Source organism: Lagenorhynchus albirostris, chromosome 12 (genome assembly GCF_949774975.1).
Source record: "Lagenorhynchus albirostris chromosome 12, mLagAlb1.1, whole genome shotgun sequence".
Lineage (NCBI taxonomy): Eukaryota > Metazoa > Chordata > Mammalia > Artiodactyla > Delphinidae > Lagenorhynchus > Lagenorhynchus albirostris.
Genome location: NC_083106.1, coordinates 37297323 through 37316901, shown reverse-complemented (window position 1 = coordinate 37316901; position 19579 = coordinate 37297323). Strand labels below are relative to the sequence as shown.

The window sequence follows — 19579 nt, the reverse complement described above, 5'->3', positions numbered from 1 at the left end:
GATTTGTGGATCTGTCAGGGAATCGGGAAGGTCAAACTCTTCCTAATAATACTGAGACATAATTTACCGTTTTCACTTTGTTGACACTTGTACTGATGGTGCAAAAAGTAGTGATAATATGGTCACCTTGGCGTGAATCAAGGCAGTGGCACCAAACTGTACCAGCCATTGTGTTTTTTACCGCTATGCATTCACAGTGCTTGTAGTTTTTAAAAAAGTGTTTCACTTAAATCTTTGAAGCAGTAAAAATTATAAATTTTGTTAATCCTTAACCCTTGAGTAAACATCTTTTTAATATTATGTGTGACGAAATAGGAAGCATGCATAAAGCACTTTGTGTACTGAAGTATGATTGTTGTCTTGAAAAACACTTGTGCAGTTGTTTGAGTTGCAAACTGAACGAGATTTTTCTTTTCCATGTCATCACTTTTACTTGAAAAACAATTGACAAACTGATAATTTAGACTTGGGTATTTTCAAACATTTTCTTGGAAATGGACAAAGTGAGTTTGTCACTTCAAGGAAGACGACTGACAGTATTCGTTGTCAATGATAAACTTGAGTTTTCAGTTTTGGAAAATGAGTCTCTGCCATCAGTTTAGCACCTTCCCAGTATATGAAGGCTCTTCTGATGCAATGGATGATGACATTAATAAGTATGACTTTTAAATATTGTTTAATGAAATGAGTCATCTTTTAGAAAATCTGCATAATTCAGCAAACCATTATTTTCCAATTACTAGTACAGGATATTACAAAATTGTTCATGGACAAAAAAGTCCATTCAAAGTGTGAGATATGACAACTGATTTTAATGTTACAAAAATGTTATTTAATATAGTTTCAGATCCACATTGCAACTTAACCTTTAAAGAACTACAACTTTTAATTTTTGATGTGGTATCAAAGAATATTCAAAGGCTATTCTAATATTCCTCTTTTTCCAGCTACATGTCTGTGAAGCTAGATTTTCTACACATTCTTCAAACAAAATGGCATAGGGAACGGAGAACGAAATATGAGAATCAAACTTTCTTTCATTAAAACCTGCCACTTTAAGATAGGCAAAATATAAAAATATAATACTTCTTGCTTATTTTAATTTAGGAAGACAGTTATTTTTCATAAATATATTAATATATCATAGGTTTATTTTATTAAATACATGTTTAAAATTTTCTAACTTCTGATATGGTAAATATCAATATATATATAATCTACATAAACCACTTCTGGATCCTCAGTGTTTTTTTTTGTTTTTTTTGTTTTATTTTTTACAGTGTAAAGGGGTTCTGAGACCACATAATTTTGAACACCTGGTGTAACATTTTCATATTGAAGTAACTGATTTATTTTCAACATATAAAATTATAAAGCATGATAATGGAGATTACTCAATCAGCAAAGAAATTAAGTTGATTTAACAGAAATATAAAATTTAACAGAAATATACAAAGTCAGGTAATCCTCTATGGAGAGTAATACCTTGCCATAGTCTAACTATATAAAATCTCTTGAAAAAAATGTCCTCATCCAATGTAGAGCACAAGCTACTTAATACGTTTCCCCTTTTCGTTCCCAAGTCAGGGTGCATCAAAGAAATAAGACCGGCATCTAAAGTATACCACGGTCTTAATTTTTAAGTGAACATCCCAAGTTTTGATTCAGCCTCTTACAGAGCCCAAACTACACAATCTGTTCCTTTAAAATTTCAAGGAAGTACAGTTTCTTTGGCGAGAGACAAGACATTTCCATCAGAACATCTGGGTGGACCACTCCCATTTCTCATTGAGAGCTTGCTGTCTGAAGAATTGAAGGAATCAAAGACTTCGTAAAATGACCTTACTCTCCCTGAGCACAGATCAAAGTAGCACCTGGGAACTTCTTAACTGACAACCGTCTAACCTACTCTCCTTACTGGTGGTCAAAGTAAAGTGTGAAATAGTAACTGAATGATCATCACTTCAGTAGTTCATAGCTATGGCCTTGGTGAATTTTTATATTTTTCTTCATATTTTAATGTTGTAGGTGACATAGCTATTTGGTATGCTTTCATTGTAGATTTAAGAGGATCCCAGGGACAAATCATTGAGAAAGTAGGTTGTGTCATACTAGAGCTCTTTAGAGTCATAATTACACCTTAGTGTCGTAGCTAAGAGTGTTACCTGGACTCAAACATTAGCTATGACACTTACCGGGGGCAAGTTGCTTATCCTTTCTTAGCCTCAATTCCCTCACCTGTAAAGTAGGAATAATAATAGTTTGTACATATAGGGGCTTTTTGAAGATTAAAGTTTGTGTGTGCTTATAGTAGTTACTGGAGCATAAGGGATTAGTCAAATTTAGTTAGCAGAGTTATTGCTATAGTGATACCATTTATTATGATGATTCTTTCTGTTCTTAGAAATTGTGTTTAAAAAATGGAAAATGTCTGCAGCTGTTTTTTTCTTTTTCAGTTTTGTGTCATACAGTTTTAATCATCGGGATGATTATCATAATTTCTTTTATTTGCATATAATTTTTATTGACCTACCTACTGATACATTTTTAAGGAGTAATCCCTAATCACTATCCCACTTTTTTTTTCTTTCTTTCTTTTTTCCTTAACTCTAATACATTGGTTACATTCTTTTTGATCAGATTCTGCTTATAAGGCTGTATGGCTACTGCTCTCACCAAGTTCTTAATGACTACCTGTTTGCTTAATCCCAGAATGACTTTGATTTTGATTCAGAACCTTTTGGCTTCCCTCTGCCCATTGTTGATCATCTCTTCCTCCTTTGGTCCTTATGTCGGATGAAATCTTTCTCCACTCATACTCACCCAACCCTTGATGATATTTTCTGGAACCTCAACTGAAGTCACCTTTCATTACTGTTTTATACACTGTATTTCAGTGATACCATCGTCTGTGCTTTTATTTTGAATGATCATAAAGTATTTATTCCCCAATCTACATTTTCTGCCCCAACTTCTCCTATTTTTAACAGAAGGCTTAGTCTCCATCTGAGTATCATCCGTTCACCTCATAGTCAACATGTGTAAAACCTAAATCATTATTTCTCCCTTCCTCATCCTTGTTTTATACCTCAGTCTTGTGGCATCATCATGTACTGAGCCTCCCAAAATTAGTTCATCTTTGATCTAACACTCTCTAAATGCCCTCAGGTTTCATGGGTCATCAATTTTTAGAGACCGAATTCTTATACTTCATGGCTATATCTCAAATCAGTCTCCCTCTCTTTTTCCATTGGCCCTGCTTTAGCTTAGCCTTTGTCATATTTTAATTAAAGAAGTGTACAACCTTTCTAACTAGTATGTTCCTCTTACCAGACTCTTGCCATTCAAGTTCAAAATCGACACTACTTGCTTCAGGGTATAATTCTTGGTGGCCTGATCAGATCACTCCTGCTTTTTTTTGTTGTTTTGCTTTGTTTTTAAATCAGTCTCAGATGGCTCCCCATTACAAACAGGACAGAATTCAAACCTGTGACAAATTCTTTGATCAGCTGAGCCCAGGCTTACCTGTCAGCTTCATAACCTACTTTTCCTTCTATTCATATAGGCAACCTATCTTTTTTATTCGTTTTTAAACAATCTATTGAAGTATATGTAATTCACATGACATAAAATGTACATAATTAAAGTATACTATCTGATACGTTTTGACATATATATGCAAAATTGGAACAATGACCACAATGAACATAGGGAACCTACCCATCACTTCCAAAAGTTTCCTTGTGTTCCTTTGCTCTCCTACCCTCTCATTTCTCCAATCCCCACCCCTGGATAACAACTGATATCCTTTCTGCAACTATACAGTTTCCACTTCTAGAATTTTATACAAATGGAATCATATGGTATTACTTCTACTTTTGTCTGGGTTCTTTCAACATAATGATGTTATTGAGATCCATTGGTATGTTGTTGTGCATATTAACAGTTCATTCCTTTTCAAAGCTGAATAATATTCTATTTTATGGATATACCACAATTTGTCTATCCATTTACCTGTTGATGGACATTTGGGTTGTTTCCAGTTTGGGGATTTCAAAAACTAAGCTTCTGTGAGTATCTGTATACAATTATTTTTATGGATATATGCTTTCTCTTTCTCTTGAATAAAGGAGTGGTGGGCTGGGCCATATAATAGTTATGTTTTACTTTTTATGAAATTGTCATACTGCTTTTTAAAATGTTTGCAGCATTTATATTCCCAGCATTTACATTCTCAGCATTTACATTCCTAGCATTTACATTCTCAGCAGTGCATGAGAGTTCTAGGTACCCTGACTCCTCATCAGCACTTGAAATGTTCAGTCTTCTTTTTAGCCATTTAAACAAGTGTATAGTGGTATCTTATTGCGGTTTCATTTGCATTTCCCTAATGACTAATGATGTTGAATATCTTTTATGTGTTACTTGCTGTATACCTTATTTGGTGAATTGCCTGTTCAAATCTTTTGTCCATTTTTAATTGGAAATTTTATTCTGAAACTGAGTGTTCATATATTCTGCATACAAGTCTTCTATGAAACGTGCCTTTGCACAATACTGAATCTTTTCATTCTCTGAATAGTGTTTGAAGAACAAGTATTTAACTTTATGAAGTATAATTGATCAATTTTTTTCTTATATAGACTGTTCTTTTGTTGACTATTCAAGAAACCTTTGCCTCGCCCAGAATCACAAAGATTTTATCCTGTGCTTTTGTCTAGAAGTCTTTTGGTTCTAAGATTTACATAGATATGCACATCTGTTTCATATAATTAAGATAGGAGAAATCTAAGATGAGGTAAGGTAAAGAGTTAGTGAATGAGTTGTTTTCTTTGTAAATTCAAGTTTCATTAGTAACAACCATATTTAAAGCAGGCACCCCTGATAATTTGTGTAGTGGGCAGACTAATAGTCCCCCACAGGCTGTCCAATTTCTAATCTCCAGAACCTGTATATATGTTACCATATATGCCAAGGGAGAATTTACAGATGTGTTGAAGATTCTAGAACTTGAGATGGGAAAATTATTCTGTGGGCCCAGTCTAATCACATGAGTCCTTAAGGACAGAGAACCTTTCTCAGCTAAGGTCAGAGAGAGATGAAGTCACAGAAAAAGGATTAGAGAGATGTGACCTTGCTGCCTTTTAAGATAGAAGGGCCTCAAATCAATGAATGCAGATGGCTTTTAGAAGCTGGAAAAGGCAAGGAAAGGGATTCTCCCCTGGTTTCCAAAAAGAATGCAGTCTGCTGACACCTTTATTATAGTCTATGAGATCTTTGTTGGTCTTCTGACCTATAGAACTACAAGGTAATAAATTCGCATTTTTTAAGCCACTAAATTTGTGGTAATTTGCTACAGCAGCTCTAGACAACTAATGTAATTTGTATATCTTCCTTTCTAATCTGTTCTTTCCATTAAGCAAAAATTCACTTATTTTTCTTAGTAAATTTTTCCTTTTTTAAATGAGTAGTAGAGAACTATAAAATAAATACTCATTGTATGAAAATTAGAGAACAAGGATAAAAATTTAAACAAAATAGACCCATGGCTATCCTACCACCTAGAGATAATGTCTACCTACAAATATATATATAACAAAAATGGCAATGTACAAAGTATATGGTATTGTAACCTGCTCTTTTCATTCAGTAACATGTTATGATCATCTTTCTATGTCAATAACATTTCTACAGGTTTTCCCAGCAAGTCTTCTGATGTTGGACATTGACATTGTTTACAATTTTCTGCTATTATAAAAACTATATACATTTGTTGCTTTTAATATTAGAAGTTTGTTTCTCTTCCTTCCTTCCTATAGTTTGTTAACTGATTAAAAATATATATTTATTAAAATACTCCAGAAAATTTTTTAAAGTACAGATAAGAAAATAAGTTACCTCTGGCTTTTGTAATCATTTGGACGTCAGACATCTTAGGTTTTTATTTTAGAGCATATATTTACATAAAAAAGTTTTAGTGTTATTTAACAAATATTTGTATGTCATTATCTTCAAAGACTACATATTATTTAACAATATAAACATCCCATTATTTGTTTAACATACCTCCTTCTAATGGACACATTTTTCCATTATTTTTGATATTTTAAGTATTCCTGAAATCAAGTCTTATGTACACATTTTTACACTTTATCTGATTATTTTCTTAAGATAAAAATTTTAGAGGTAAATTTCCTTTTCCAATGGAATGTGCAATTAGAAGGAATTGGATTTGTATTACCAGATTGTCCTCAAGGAAATTTTAACTTGGATCATGAATAGCAGAGTATGGAAGGCATATGCTGTCTGCTTGCTCAAATACCATTTCTCCCATTTTCTTTGCCTATAGAATGTGTATTGGCAGCTCAGGGAAAGGGATGCTTATCCTTTCTTGAGGGTAAATTCTGATTGGTATAAGCCAACCATGGTTACATGTTTAGTCCCCTTGCATTTGTCAGTGACTTTTAGAGATGGGACTGTAACCCAATTTTGGCCAAAATCTTCTTTAAACAAAAGTGTTTATTTTTTTCTCTTAAAAAGAGATACAGTGAACTCCTTCCCTCCCCAAGTACATTATATTAATGAATATTCTGATAGTTTTTGTAGGGTTTTAAGTTTTAATCCCTCATTCTTTAAAATTTTTAAATTGAATCCTGGCTTCTTAAATTCTATCACCATGAAGTCACACAGCATGCCTCATGCTTGAGAGGATCTTATTGGATCATTTCATAGTTCATTAAAAGAACTGCATTTTAAATGGTTCAGCTGAGAATAAAAACCACCATGAGGTGCTGCAAAGCTGTTCTGTACGTTTAGCAGAACTACCCAGGCCTCTGGTTAGCCGTAAAATCATTAGCTCTGACTGGGTCGTTAGTAATGATAACATCTCCTCTGATACATACATCAGTCCAAAGATGTTCAGTTTGTTTTACCCTGTGCATCTCATAGAAGAGGCAGTATTTATGAGGTCTTCTCTTGAGAGAGTACCACTCCAGGTATGCTTTTAATCATCCGCCTAAGTACACTGGGGGACGGTCTACCATCTATAGTGACCAGAACTACCGTGGATTGATGTGATTACTGAATTTCGTTCCTGGAATAAACCTCGCAGACATTCTGTCTGTCTGTCTGTCTGTCTGTCTCTCTCTCTCTCTCTCTCTCTCATCACTACCCCCCCCACCCGCAATGGACCCCGCCCCCCTCAGTGTGCAGTAACTCTATACTACTAAAGTTCTAGTCAACATTTTGTATCTTTCTGATTATTTGTAAATCTAAGATTTTTTTCTTTCCAGATATTTTCAACTTTGATCTGTTGATTCAGTGATCAATTTATAGAGCAAATTGAAAAATTTACAAATCTACATAAAAACTGTTTAGATCTTTTCCAATTTTTACATTTTAAGTTTTATTTAAAATTTTATATCTTAAAATTTTAAGGCAGTAGTTTGGGGAATATTACTTACTATTTAATAAATGGAGTAAAAACTGCCAACATCAGACCTCTCTTGACAGAATTTACATGTGCAAAAGAAACCAAATATTCCCTTGTAATTGTTAATGAAAAGCTAAGGAATCATGCATGGGCAGGTTTTGTTGAAAAAATTGCAAAATTAAAAGCCTTGAGGAAATTTGTTAAAGCTTCAAGGCATTATACTGTCAAGAACTAGTTAATTATAAACATAATTGACTTGCTGAAATTAAAAAAATAAAAATCTATTTATATGCAGTGTTTGAACCTTGATTAACTTGGCAGTTTAGTGCATGCTTTCCCCCCAGAAGCAGTGATCAGTGTTTGGTCAAAATACTGTATAGACTGCTGTATGAATTCATGCCACAGTACACAATGTTAATCAGTTTTAAGAAGCTGAAATTATATTTTTAAGTTGGCATTGAAATAAATTGCTTTGCTCAGCTTTCTTCCCTTAAATAATATTGCTTTCTGAGGCTACTTCCCTGGACCACAGCCTCTTCTCTATGCATACTAGGCACCTCAGCAACAGCCACAACCATCATTCAACCATAGAGACGACTTTTTCTTCTTTTAATTTTTATTGGGGTGTAGTCGATTTACAATGTTGTTAGTTTCAGGTGTACAGCCAAGTGAATCAGTTATACATATACATAAACATATATCCACTCTTATTTAGATTCTTTTCCCATATAGGCCATTACAGAGTATTGAGTAGTGTTCCCTGTGCTATACAGCAGGTCCTTATTAGTTTTCTGTTTTATATATAGTAGTGTGTATATGTCAATCCCAATCTCCCAATTTATCCCCCCCTCCTTACCCCCTGGTAACTGTAAGTTTTCTACATCTGTAACTGTTTCTGTTTTGTGGATAAGTTCATTTGTACCCTTTTTTCAGATTCCACATAGAAGCAATATCATATGATATTTGTCCTTCTCTGTCTGCCTTACTTCACTCAGTATGACAATCTCTAGGTCCATCCATGTTGCTGCAAATGGCATTATTTTGTTCTTTTTTATGGCTGAGTAGTATTCCATTGTATATATGTACTACATCTTCTTTATCCATTCCTCTGTTGATGGACATTTAGTTTGCTTCCATGTCCTGTCTATTGGAAATAGTGCTGCAGTGAACATTGGGGTGCGTGTATCTTTTCGAATTATGATTTTCTCTGGATATATACCCAGGAGTGGGATTGCAGGATCACATGGTAGCTCTATTTTTAGTTTTCTGAGGAACCTCCATACTGTTTTCCGTAGTGCCTGCACCAATTTACATTCCCACCAACAGTGTAGGAGGGTTCCCTTTTCTCCGCACCCTCTCCAGCATTTATTCTTTGTAGATTTTTTGATGATGGCCATTCTGACTGGTGTGAGGTGATATCTCATTTGTAGTTTTGATTTGCATTTCACTATAGAGATAACTTAATTGCATCTGTTTTGTTCCAGGTATAGTTTAAAATTCTTCACATACCTTTTCTCTTATAGTCCCTACAGCATCTGTGTGAGGTTGGTTCTTTTATTATTTCTATTTTACAAATTAAATGACCAAAAATCAGAGGTCTTAATTAATTTGCCTGCCTAAGGTACACATTGGAGCCAGTATTTGAATCCAGGTCTGTACTGCTGCAGATGCCCAGTGCTTTTATCAGTTAAATGACACTGCTAGACTTTCAGCATGCCTGTCAAAACATCATACCTACCCTCTCTGGTACAGTTTCTCATCATAAAATGTAACCAATTAGTGGCATGAGCTTTTGTCTTAACATTCCCACTTGAATGGGAATATTACAAATACTACAATGTGATATTTTACACTTTTATACTTTTACATTTTTATGCTTTTACAATGTGATATTAAAGTGAAATTGCCTTGATGTTTTCAGAGCGTAATTCCTGTCTCCCTCACTATGGAGGTGAAAAGAAAGCATATTGAGGTAAATATTTTTTGGCATTTGAATCATGAAAATCTCTGAATTTTTTTTCGTCTTCTTCGTTTTTGATCTTGAAGGTTAGTTTACATTGTCAGGTTTGAAAATGTAAGGTTTTTTTCTAAGTCCTTATGAGTCTGTTTTCCAGAGTAATAAACTCGTCTTGGTCACCTTTTACCTAATGCCATCATTTTTGTAGGGGGAACAAAGGGTATTTTAGTAAAATGGGTCATCTTATAGGTGATCATGGATCATCTTATAGAAAGGATAAAGACTTTAGATCCATTTCAATATCAGGGTGTCTATTTGGAGGGAACTGTAATCTCATATTAGAGATACTATATCTAGAAAGTCACTCTGATGAAAAACAATGTTCAATGGAAGCTAATAAAATATGATTTATTAGTGCCTTTTTTATTAGTGAACTTGAATGGTCTAGCTGCTGTAGAAGATAGATATCTTATTGCTTATTCAGTCATTCTCTTTAATACTGTTATTCACTTCAGCTTGAAATAATATCAGTACTTTGAGTGATCTCTCTGTTCCTCTTCATAATATTCAAACAGAGAAGGCAGCAGGAAGCAGAGAGGATATTTCTTTCCCCTGAGATCCTGTGAAGTATACATCTGTACCTAGGCTGTCTATACTTACTCTTTGTGTTTGCAAAAGCCAGTGTGAAAATGGGTCACTCACTCTTGGTGAAGGAGAAATATTCTTCCTGCCAAAATTAATGGATATAATATCATTGCTCAGTGTCCTTTGCATATCAGTATTAGAATAGAGTTTTGAAACTTTTATTGGATCCATTCTCTTAGCATCATTTCTCCCTGTGTAAGTTATCCAGAATTGGAGATCAGGGACAACTTTCCCTGGTGTCCTAACTTTTGTGTGTTTGCATCTTCAGAATAGGCTAAAGTAGAAGTAACATAAAAACTGAGTTTCCTGCCCCAGCTTCTATATGTTTCAGGATAGGATTTGGTATATATTATATTGTTATGTAAAGTCAGTATTAAATCTTTTGAAGGAAAATAAGAACCGACATAAAAACATTTATCTTGTATTGACTATTAAATGAGTTAACGAATTAAGTGTATTCATTCAGCCAGTATTTGTTGAGCACCTACTATATTCTGGATACAGTTTAAGTCCCGAAGATAAGGCATTAAAAAAAAAAAACCAAAAAACAATGTTTCCTCTCATAAGCTTAAAGTCTAGTCCAAATTATATATTTTATGTCATTTCAGTTTGTTTAACATAAATTTCCCATATTACGTTTCTTAATAAATCAATATTATATGCTGTGAGTATTATCCTCTCAAATCATCAGCAATTTTCTCTTCTAAAAGTGACCCAGAAAGAAATGCAATTTGTATACTCACTTAGTTTACATTTCCTATGGAATTTTTTTTTTTTTGCGGTACGCGGGCCTCTCACCGTTGTGGCTTTTCCCGCTGCGGAGCACAGGCTCTGGACTCGCAGGCCCAGCGGCCGTGGCTCACGGGCCCAGCCACTCTGCGGCATGTGGGATCCTCCTGGACCGGGGCACGAACCTGTGTCCCCTGCAGCGGCAGGCGGACTCTCAACCACTGCGCCACCAGGGAAGCCCTCTATGGAATTTTGAATTACATAAAGGTTTATTTTTTTTAACTGAAGTATAATTGATATACAGCATATTAGTTTCAGGTGCACAACATAATGATTTGGCATTTGAATATGTGTTGAAATGATATGAAGATTTGTTTTAAAAAGAAAAAAAATTTTACATTTTTTTGCCTTATAGGTTTGCTATAAAGGCATATTTTGTATGCCTTTGCTGAGACATTAATTCAGGAATTCCCTCCCTCCCCCCATTTTTTACTGCCTTTAATTACATCATCTAGGTTTACATGAGATTCTAAGTTAATTGAACACATGTAAAATCTAGTCATTTCATGATCATACTCCTTAACTGTGTAGATATAAAAAAAAAGAGTTCCAAATTCTAGTGGTTTTTGACATTTTTGACCATTTATTTATTTTCGAAATGAAGTAAAATAAGGATAAATGACAACTTATTCTCCTTTTCCAATTAAAAGCACGGGTTAGAAAAGCCAAGGTCAGTCAGCTAAAGATGAGTTATCTACGAATGAGCCTACTTGGAAACAGATTAGCAATTTAAATGACTAAGTTAATAAGATCCAATTGTAGCTAATTTGCCCATCCTTTCTTTCCCTTGCCCTCCCACAGTCTTCAGAGGGTGAGTGCCTTGCATGAATTCCTGGAAGCAGTGGGGAGGTTTGTAGGGCAGGAAAGTTTGTAAGGGAAACACAGTCACATTTATTACACCTGCTGCAGGTGTATGGGCTCTGCTGCCCATACATACAAACATGTATATTTGTAATTTTTTAGGTAAAATATATGTGTAGGTATACACACGCATGTATATATATATATATTTATGTATGTGTATCATGCAAAGCGTGTATGTATTACGTGTGTGTAATGTATGTGTATAATGTATAGTACATATACATGTGTATTACATGATGTGTGTATATCATGTAACCTGCGTGTGTGTATACATGCATACGCACATACATAACTATATGCCAAATGATAGTATGATCTCTTGCTTTCCTATCTCTCCTCTATGGCTCACATTTTCCTTAAGACTCCTTCAGTTCACACTTTTCCCAGTTTGTTGGCATCCTGCATATTCTACTTTATTGATTCGGTAATCCCCTTCTTCCTTGCAGCTGCTAAATCCTCTTACTCTGCGCCTTAACTTTTTTTTGAAAATGTACTTTGTTCATTTTTTATGGCAACATATATATCTCTGAAATGTTAACTTACTGATGTTAATAACACATCATTGTTATGTTATTTAAGATTGTTGGTGTTATCAGTAAAAATACACTGAAAAGAATTTGAGATTCTAGAGATTTTCTCATTGTTGCAGGATAGATTAACTTTACATTTTCTTCATTACCTCTGCTAAAATACCATTTTGCCAAGCACTGTGTGGCTCAAAAAAGATACTTATATGTTTAAATCACAGTTTTGAAAGTGAGAAGTTCCAGGATGTAAAGCCAAATAGTTAAGAGATTTGGGCTAGGCATTATTGAGAAAAGTGAACAAATGTGGTTTCTAGAGTTTAGAAGCAAGCTCTATTAATAGAGTACAGCATGAGATAAGGAGAGGAAAGAATCGATACAGAAAAGCGATCTGAAATTAATGTTTAGGGAGGGGTGCAGTAGAACACATATGATATCATTAAGAATTGCTAGGAAACAATTAAAATATGTTTCAAATTAAAAAATAAAAATGAGATTATGTAGCATAGTCTGAAGTCAGGGAGCCTGATTCCTCCAGCTCCGTCTTTGTTTCTCAAGATGACTTTGGCTATTTGGGGTCTTTTGTGTTTCCCTACAAATTGTGAAATTTTTTGTTCTAGTTCTGTGAAAAATGCCATTGGTAGTTTGGTGGGGATTACATTGAATCTGTAGATTGCTTTGGGTGGTATAGTCATTTTCACAATGTTGATACTTCCAATCCAAGAACATGGTATATCTCTCCATCTGTGTGCATCATTTTTAATTTCTTTCATCAGTGTATTATAATTTTCTGCATACAGGTCTTTTGTCTCCTTAGGTAGGTTTATTCCTAGGTATTTTATTATTTTTTGTTGCAGTGGTAAATGAGAGTGTTTCCATAATTTCTGTTTCAGATTTTTCTTCATTATTATATAGGAATGCAAGAGATTTCTGTGTATTAATTTTGTATCCTGCTGCTTTACCAAATTCATTGATTAGCTCTAGTAGTTATCTGGTAGCATCTTCAGGATTCTCTATATATAGTATCATGTCATCTGCAAACAGTGAGAGTTTTACTTCTTCTTTTCTAATTTGGATTCCTTTTATTTCTTTTTCTTCTCTGATGGCTGTGGCTGAAACTTCCAAAACTATGTTGAATAATAGTGGTGAGAGTGGGCAACCTTGTCTTCTTCCTGATCTTAGTGGAAATGGTTTTAGTTTTTCACCATTGAGATCGATGTTGGCTGTGGGTTTGTCATATATGGCCTTTATTATGTTGAGGTAAGTTCCCTCTATGCCTACTTTCTGGAGGGTTTTTATTATAAATTGGTATTGAATTTGGTCAAAAGCTTTTTCTGCATCTATTGAGATGATCATATGATTTTTATCCTTCAATTTGTTAATATGGTGTATCACAATGATTGATTTGCATATATTGAAGAATCCTTGCATTCCTGGGATAAACCCCACTTGTTCATGGTGTATGATGCTTTTAATGTGCTGTTGGATTCTGCTTGTTAGTACTTTGAGGATTTTTGCATCTATGTTCATCAGAATCAGGCTCCCCAACTTCAAACTATACTACAAAGCTACAATAATCAAGACAGTATGGTGCTGGCATAAAAACAGAAATATAGGTAAATGGAACAGGATAGAAAGCTCAGAGATAAACCCACGCACCTGTGGTTACCTTATCTCTGATAAAGGAGGCAAGAATATACAATGGAGAAAAGACAGCCTCTTCAATAAGTGGTGCTGGGAAAATTGGACAGCTACATGTAAGAGAATGAAATTAGAACACTCCCTAACACCATACACAAAAATAAACTCAAAATGGATTAAAGACCTAAATGTAAGGCCAGACACTATCAAACTCTTAGAGGAAAACATAGGCAGAACAGTCTATGACATAAATCACAGCAAGATCCTTTTTGACCCACCTCCTAGAGAAAGGGAAATAAAAACAAAAATAAACAAATGGGACCTAATGAAACTTAAAAGCTTTTGCACAGCGAAGGAAACTATAAACAAGATGAAAAAACAACCCTGAGAATGGGAGAAAATATTTTCAAACAAAGCAACTGACAAAGGATTAATCTCTAAAATATGCAAGCAGCTCATGCAGCTCAATATCCAAAAAACAAACAACCCAATCCAAAAATGGGCAGAAGACCTAAATAGACATTTCTCCAAAGAAAATATACAAATTGCCAACAAACACATGAAAGGATGCTCAACATCACTAATCATTAGAGAAATGCGAATCAAAATTACAATGAGGTATCACCTCACACCAGTCAGAATGGCCATCATCAAAAAATCTACAAACAATAAATGCTGGAGAGGGTATGGAGAAAAGGGAACCCTCTTGCACTGTTGGTGGGAATGTAAATTGATACAGCCACTATGGAGAACAGTATGGAGGTTCCTTAAAAAACTAAAAATAGAACTACCATATGACTCAGCAATCCCACTACTGGGCATATACCTTGAGAAAACCGTAATTCATATAGAGTCATGTACCACAATGTTCACTGCAGCACTATTTACGGTAGCTAGGACATGAACGCAACCTAAGTGTCCATCAACAGATGAATGGATAAAGAAGATATGGCACATATATACAACAGAATATTACTCAGCCATAAAAGGAAACAAAATTGAGTTATTTGTAGTGAGGCGGATAGACCTAGAGTCTGTAATACAGAGTGAAGTAAGTCAGAAAGAGAAAAACAAATAGCATATGCTAACACATATATATGTAATCTAAAAAAAAAAAAATGTTTCTGAAGAAAAAGACACAGATGTAGAGAATGGACTTGAGGACATGGGGAGGGAATGGGTAAGCTAGGAGGAAGTTAGAGAGTAGCATGGACATATATAGACTACCAAATGTAAAATAGCTGACTAGTGAGAAGCAGTTGCATAGCACAGGGAGATCAGCTCAGTGCTTTGTGTCCACCTAGAGGCGTGGGATAGGGAGGGTGGGAGGGAGACGCAAAAGGTAGGGGATATGGCGATATATGTATACGTATAGCTGTTTCACTTTGTTATACAGCAGAAACTAACACAACATTGTAAAGCAATTATACTCCAATAAAGATGTAAAAAAAATGAGATTATGGGATACGATTAGCTTTTAAAAATGGGATAGCGATGATTTGTTGATGAGAGAAACTATGTCCTGCACTCAGACACTGTCCAGGTTACTTTTGGTGTAAGAGATGAGTTTCCAGTTTTTTTTTTTTTTTTTTAGCATGATGTATCAGTTGTTTCAGTCAGTAGGTTATATTCCCCTGATTCAGGAAGTAATAAATATATCATTTAATATGTATATTAAATCCAGCTTATCAGGTTAGCCCTCAAAAAGTTTACTAGATATGATAGTTTATACATGTAGATCCCTTACATTTTAACACTATCGTGTGGCTTTTATAAAATGATATGTAATGAATTAGAATGCACAGAGTGAACTGTAGAAAACCCACCTGCTCAACGTGGGCGTCTCCCACTACTGTGTTGCATAGTTGAAACAAGTCCTCTTGTGCTGGAGAGTGCATCTTTTAAAAATAAGGAAGAGGAAAAATTAAACATTTAACAAATTAATGCAGGGAGATATATGAATAACATATGGACTTGTTTAATATACATCCATTGACTTATTTTTATACTCAAATGATCAATTTTAGAAAAAACAGGCTTTAAGATGATCAGTTGTTTATATGATGTTATACATGATTATTAGACAATCACTGTGAACATTTAAAAAAATCACAACTCTGCCATTTCAACATAGTGCTTTTCCTAATTACTCAAGTATATTTTATGATTCATTACTTGTATGTGTCCATTTTCTAAATGGCCCGTGTTCAGGATAAGCTGTCTTGAATCTGTGTGTATAGAAGATCTAGAGTACAGGAAATGGGTTTTGCTTTAACTAATCCAAGGCCAATTTTTTGGTAGGGATTTTGCTTCCAACTTACTAACACCCATTTTTCTGTTTGTTTGTTTCTGTTTGTTTTCTTCTGTTTGTTTCTGAGGTTAAGGATTTGAGGTAGCCATTTTTTCCTGTGCTTGCCTCACAGATCCTAAGAAGTATTGATTGGCTAGGGCAGGCAGTAGATGCAATCGGACATTCAGATCTGTGATACCTGAAGAGCTGTTCTTGTCTCAACCCAAAGTATTCACAACTCTGGGGAAACGGTGATGTCACACAGCAAAGAGAACCCTCTCCCCAGGTTCTTAGCCACAAAGTCAGGATACGAAGCAACATATAAATGAGTGTCATCTTTTTTTCATTTTACCTTTTTTTTAAGGTCAGTCCCTCAAATGTATCGTTAATTGGGAAAATAATGCCTTCATGTTTGTGTTTCTCTAACATTCTCATAACCAATTTAGTGGATCCTAGGGAAGCTTATTTCTATAGTAACTCAGTTGACTGTTCCCAGTAACTCCTTACAAAGACTACCTTTTCTTCCCTTTCCCTTTATAATTAGAAAACTGTAACATTTACCAATATGTACAAAGTGCGTCTCATCTGTGAATAACCCTAGTCATTTGGAGTAAGCTTGTAAAGGAAGGGCAAATGAAGGGCATCTGTGCCACTACCCCCGTCTCCTGCTTGTAGCAGGCACTCATCATTAGTCACTGCTTTCTTTCCCCTCTGAACCATACAGGTGTCACAGTTGTTCTTGACCTTGTGTTCAGGCAGTCACTACTGATCAGTGTTGCACTATTGATCAGAAAAGGCTGTTTCATGTCCCTTTTCTGTAAACATGTTAAACATTCTCTTGCCGAAACAAAACTAAACACTGAGCACCCTTGCACTTCGGATACTGTCCATTAGTCTCTCCCTTCCTTAGCTCAGCTGCTTGAAGGAGCATCTACACTAGCTCTCCCAGCCTCCTCACTTCATACTCATTGCTTGGGCCAGTGTGGCCCACCTTCTGTGTCCAGTGCCCTAGTGCAACTGTGCTGCGGTTTCAGCTCAACCTGAGGCCATCCTGCCATTCAGCTCTTATCTTTCTGCCACTGCATTTGTCCATGAAACTCTCTTCCTCAGCTCCTTCCTACTGTCCTTTCTGTTTCTCTTCCTGCTTCTCTTCTGACGACTTATGAACTGCCCACTCCTTAAAGTTGTTTCTCTGGGAAGCCTTTGACCCACTGTGGATCTCACTTTCTAGATGTCTGTCAATCTCTGTTTTCATTATTACTCAGAGTTTGAAGATTCTTAAGTCTATATACCCCTACCTTAGCCTCCTCTGTGACATTTAGTTAGTCTTGTATGTCAAAGTTCCTGGTGGCCATATCTTCTCAGATAACCCCCAGGAAACTCCTGTGACATTTATCCCTCCTCTAGTCTGCCATTCAGAGAATCCCATCCTCAACCAGTCAAATCCTCCTGGTTTGCAGGAGACAGGTATTGGCCATCACTCTCACACATCTTCAGCTCAGCTGAATCAGCTGTCAATTTTCAGATGAGCTCCATTTCTTGTCCCCACTGCCCTGTCAAGGTTTATAACCTCCTAACTAGTCTCTCAACTTCTCATTCTATTGCCCTTACACTTCTCACTTCAGATAAAGAAAAATATATCTGAAATGAAAATACAACCATGACATTCACCTAATCAAAATCTTTAAATGCCTCCCCAGTACCTGTAAAATAAAGGTCAATCTCCTTAGCATAGAACAAAGAGCCCCTCATGAGCCAATTCTCACCTAACTGTATCTTATCTAGAACGCCCTGTCCTATTTGGCCAATCTGACTTAATACATCTTCTATGATTCTATATATGCCTCATCAGCTCTATGAAACCTCCTCTGAGGTCTCAGTCTAACCTAATAAAATCATCTTCTCTGAACCTCTGAACCTGGCTTTTTTTTTTTTTTTTCTCACAGTAGGTTGCATCATACATGTAAGTTAAGGTGCCAATTTTAGTGTCTAACCCCCAGTGAGGGGTGAAATGCGACCTGACCTGTCTTATCCAGTCAGTGTTCAAGAGCCTGAGAGAGTGATGGTTAGTACAGGGAGTCACAGTAAGTGATACCAGTTTGGAAAGACAGGGAAGCACATGGCCAGTTCTTCATATTTTTCAAAGTTGTAGATCAAATAAAGATTTAGTTCACAGCCAGCAAACATGTGTTGGTACATACTGTGTGCCAGGTGTTAACTTAGGTGCTTTTAGGTATATTGTCATATTTGAAACCTCAGAAAAACAAAATCAACCTTTGTTTAAAGAAATGAGATTTTTATATTAAAGTAGAATTGATCAAACGTGCAGGCAAATAGGGATTCTTTAAAATCTTCTGTCTCCCCATTCATTTAATAATTTAATATTAAGAGACTGCTGACGATCCAGTTGTTTTCACAAAACTTGTTTTCGTTGCTTCCTGGTCTTACTCAGCGGTTCTCAAAATGTTGAATGCAAAATCATTAGGACAGTGATGGTGTACAAGGTGTTGTATACTGGATTTCGTGGATGATTTAAGGAATTTACAAGGATAATTTTGTCTTTGTGTACCAAGTGTGCGTTCTTTAGAAACTGATCTCAAGATGGGATGCCAACTAAAATATAACTGTTAGCTGTGAGAATTAGCTTTAGGGCAGACAACTTCACAGATATTATACAGGCTGTCCCTGGAGTGCATGGACGTACTCTCCTGTTGTTCTGTATCTTTAGAGCCAACTTAGTAAGTGTTCAATAAATCTTTGTTCAACTGAACTGACGTGGAGGTCAATGCTACTAGGACCCAAAATGAAGAAGAGCCCCCTGTTCCCTTTCCTTGATTGTTAACCACACAATGATTCTTGCACTGTTTCTAGTTGGGGGACTCTTATTCCTCAAGAGGAACCAGCCAGGTTCTCTAGTGTGTGTGGTGACAGAGCTGACAGAGGGAGGGCCAGAGTGAAAAGAACCAGCACTTCTACAGTCTTCTTCTGGAAGAAATGAAAACAAAAGATGAAGCTGCACTATGTCTGAGGGTTGTGGTGAGGGTGGAGGTGGTACAGAGGTAGCTGTGGATGGATTTACAGATAGTAACAAAGACTCATGAAGCACAAATATAATGCCAAATATTTAGGATTCTAGGTGACCCGTATGACTATACTGGTAGATATGTTTCAGTACAACAAGAGAGAGCCAGGAAGTAATCATTCCACTATGATCTTCACTAATCTGCCTAAATAGCGTGTTGATCCCATCTTTTTAAGTGTCTTTAGGAAGAGATTGATGATTATCTGCCTCGAGTTCTAAAATTTCATCTGCTGAAAGTAGTATCTTCTTATATACCTTTAGTTTGTTGTTGTCATTTTTACTATTTGATAAAGTAGGTAGGTAGGTAAATAAATCATTCATTTTGGAGCCTTTATTAAAAGCCTAGGGTGAAAGG

The 19579-nt window shown here is 35.6% G+C and overlaps 1 protein-coding gene across 1 annotated transcript in view; it reads left to right on the top strand.

Moving 5' to 3' along the window:
• NKAIN2 (sodium/potassium transporting ATPase interacting 2) overlaps nucleotides 1-19579 on the top strand; it is a 981640-nt gene that overhangs the window by 197957 nt on the left and 764104 nt on the right. The window lies entirely within an intron of this gene.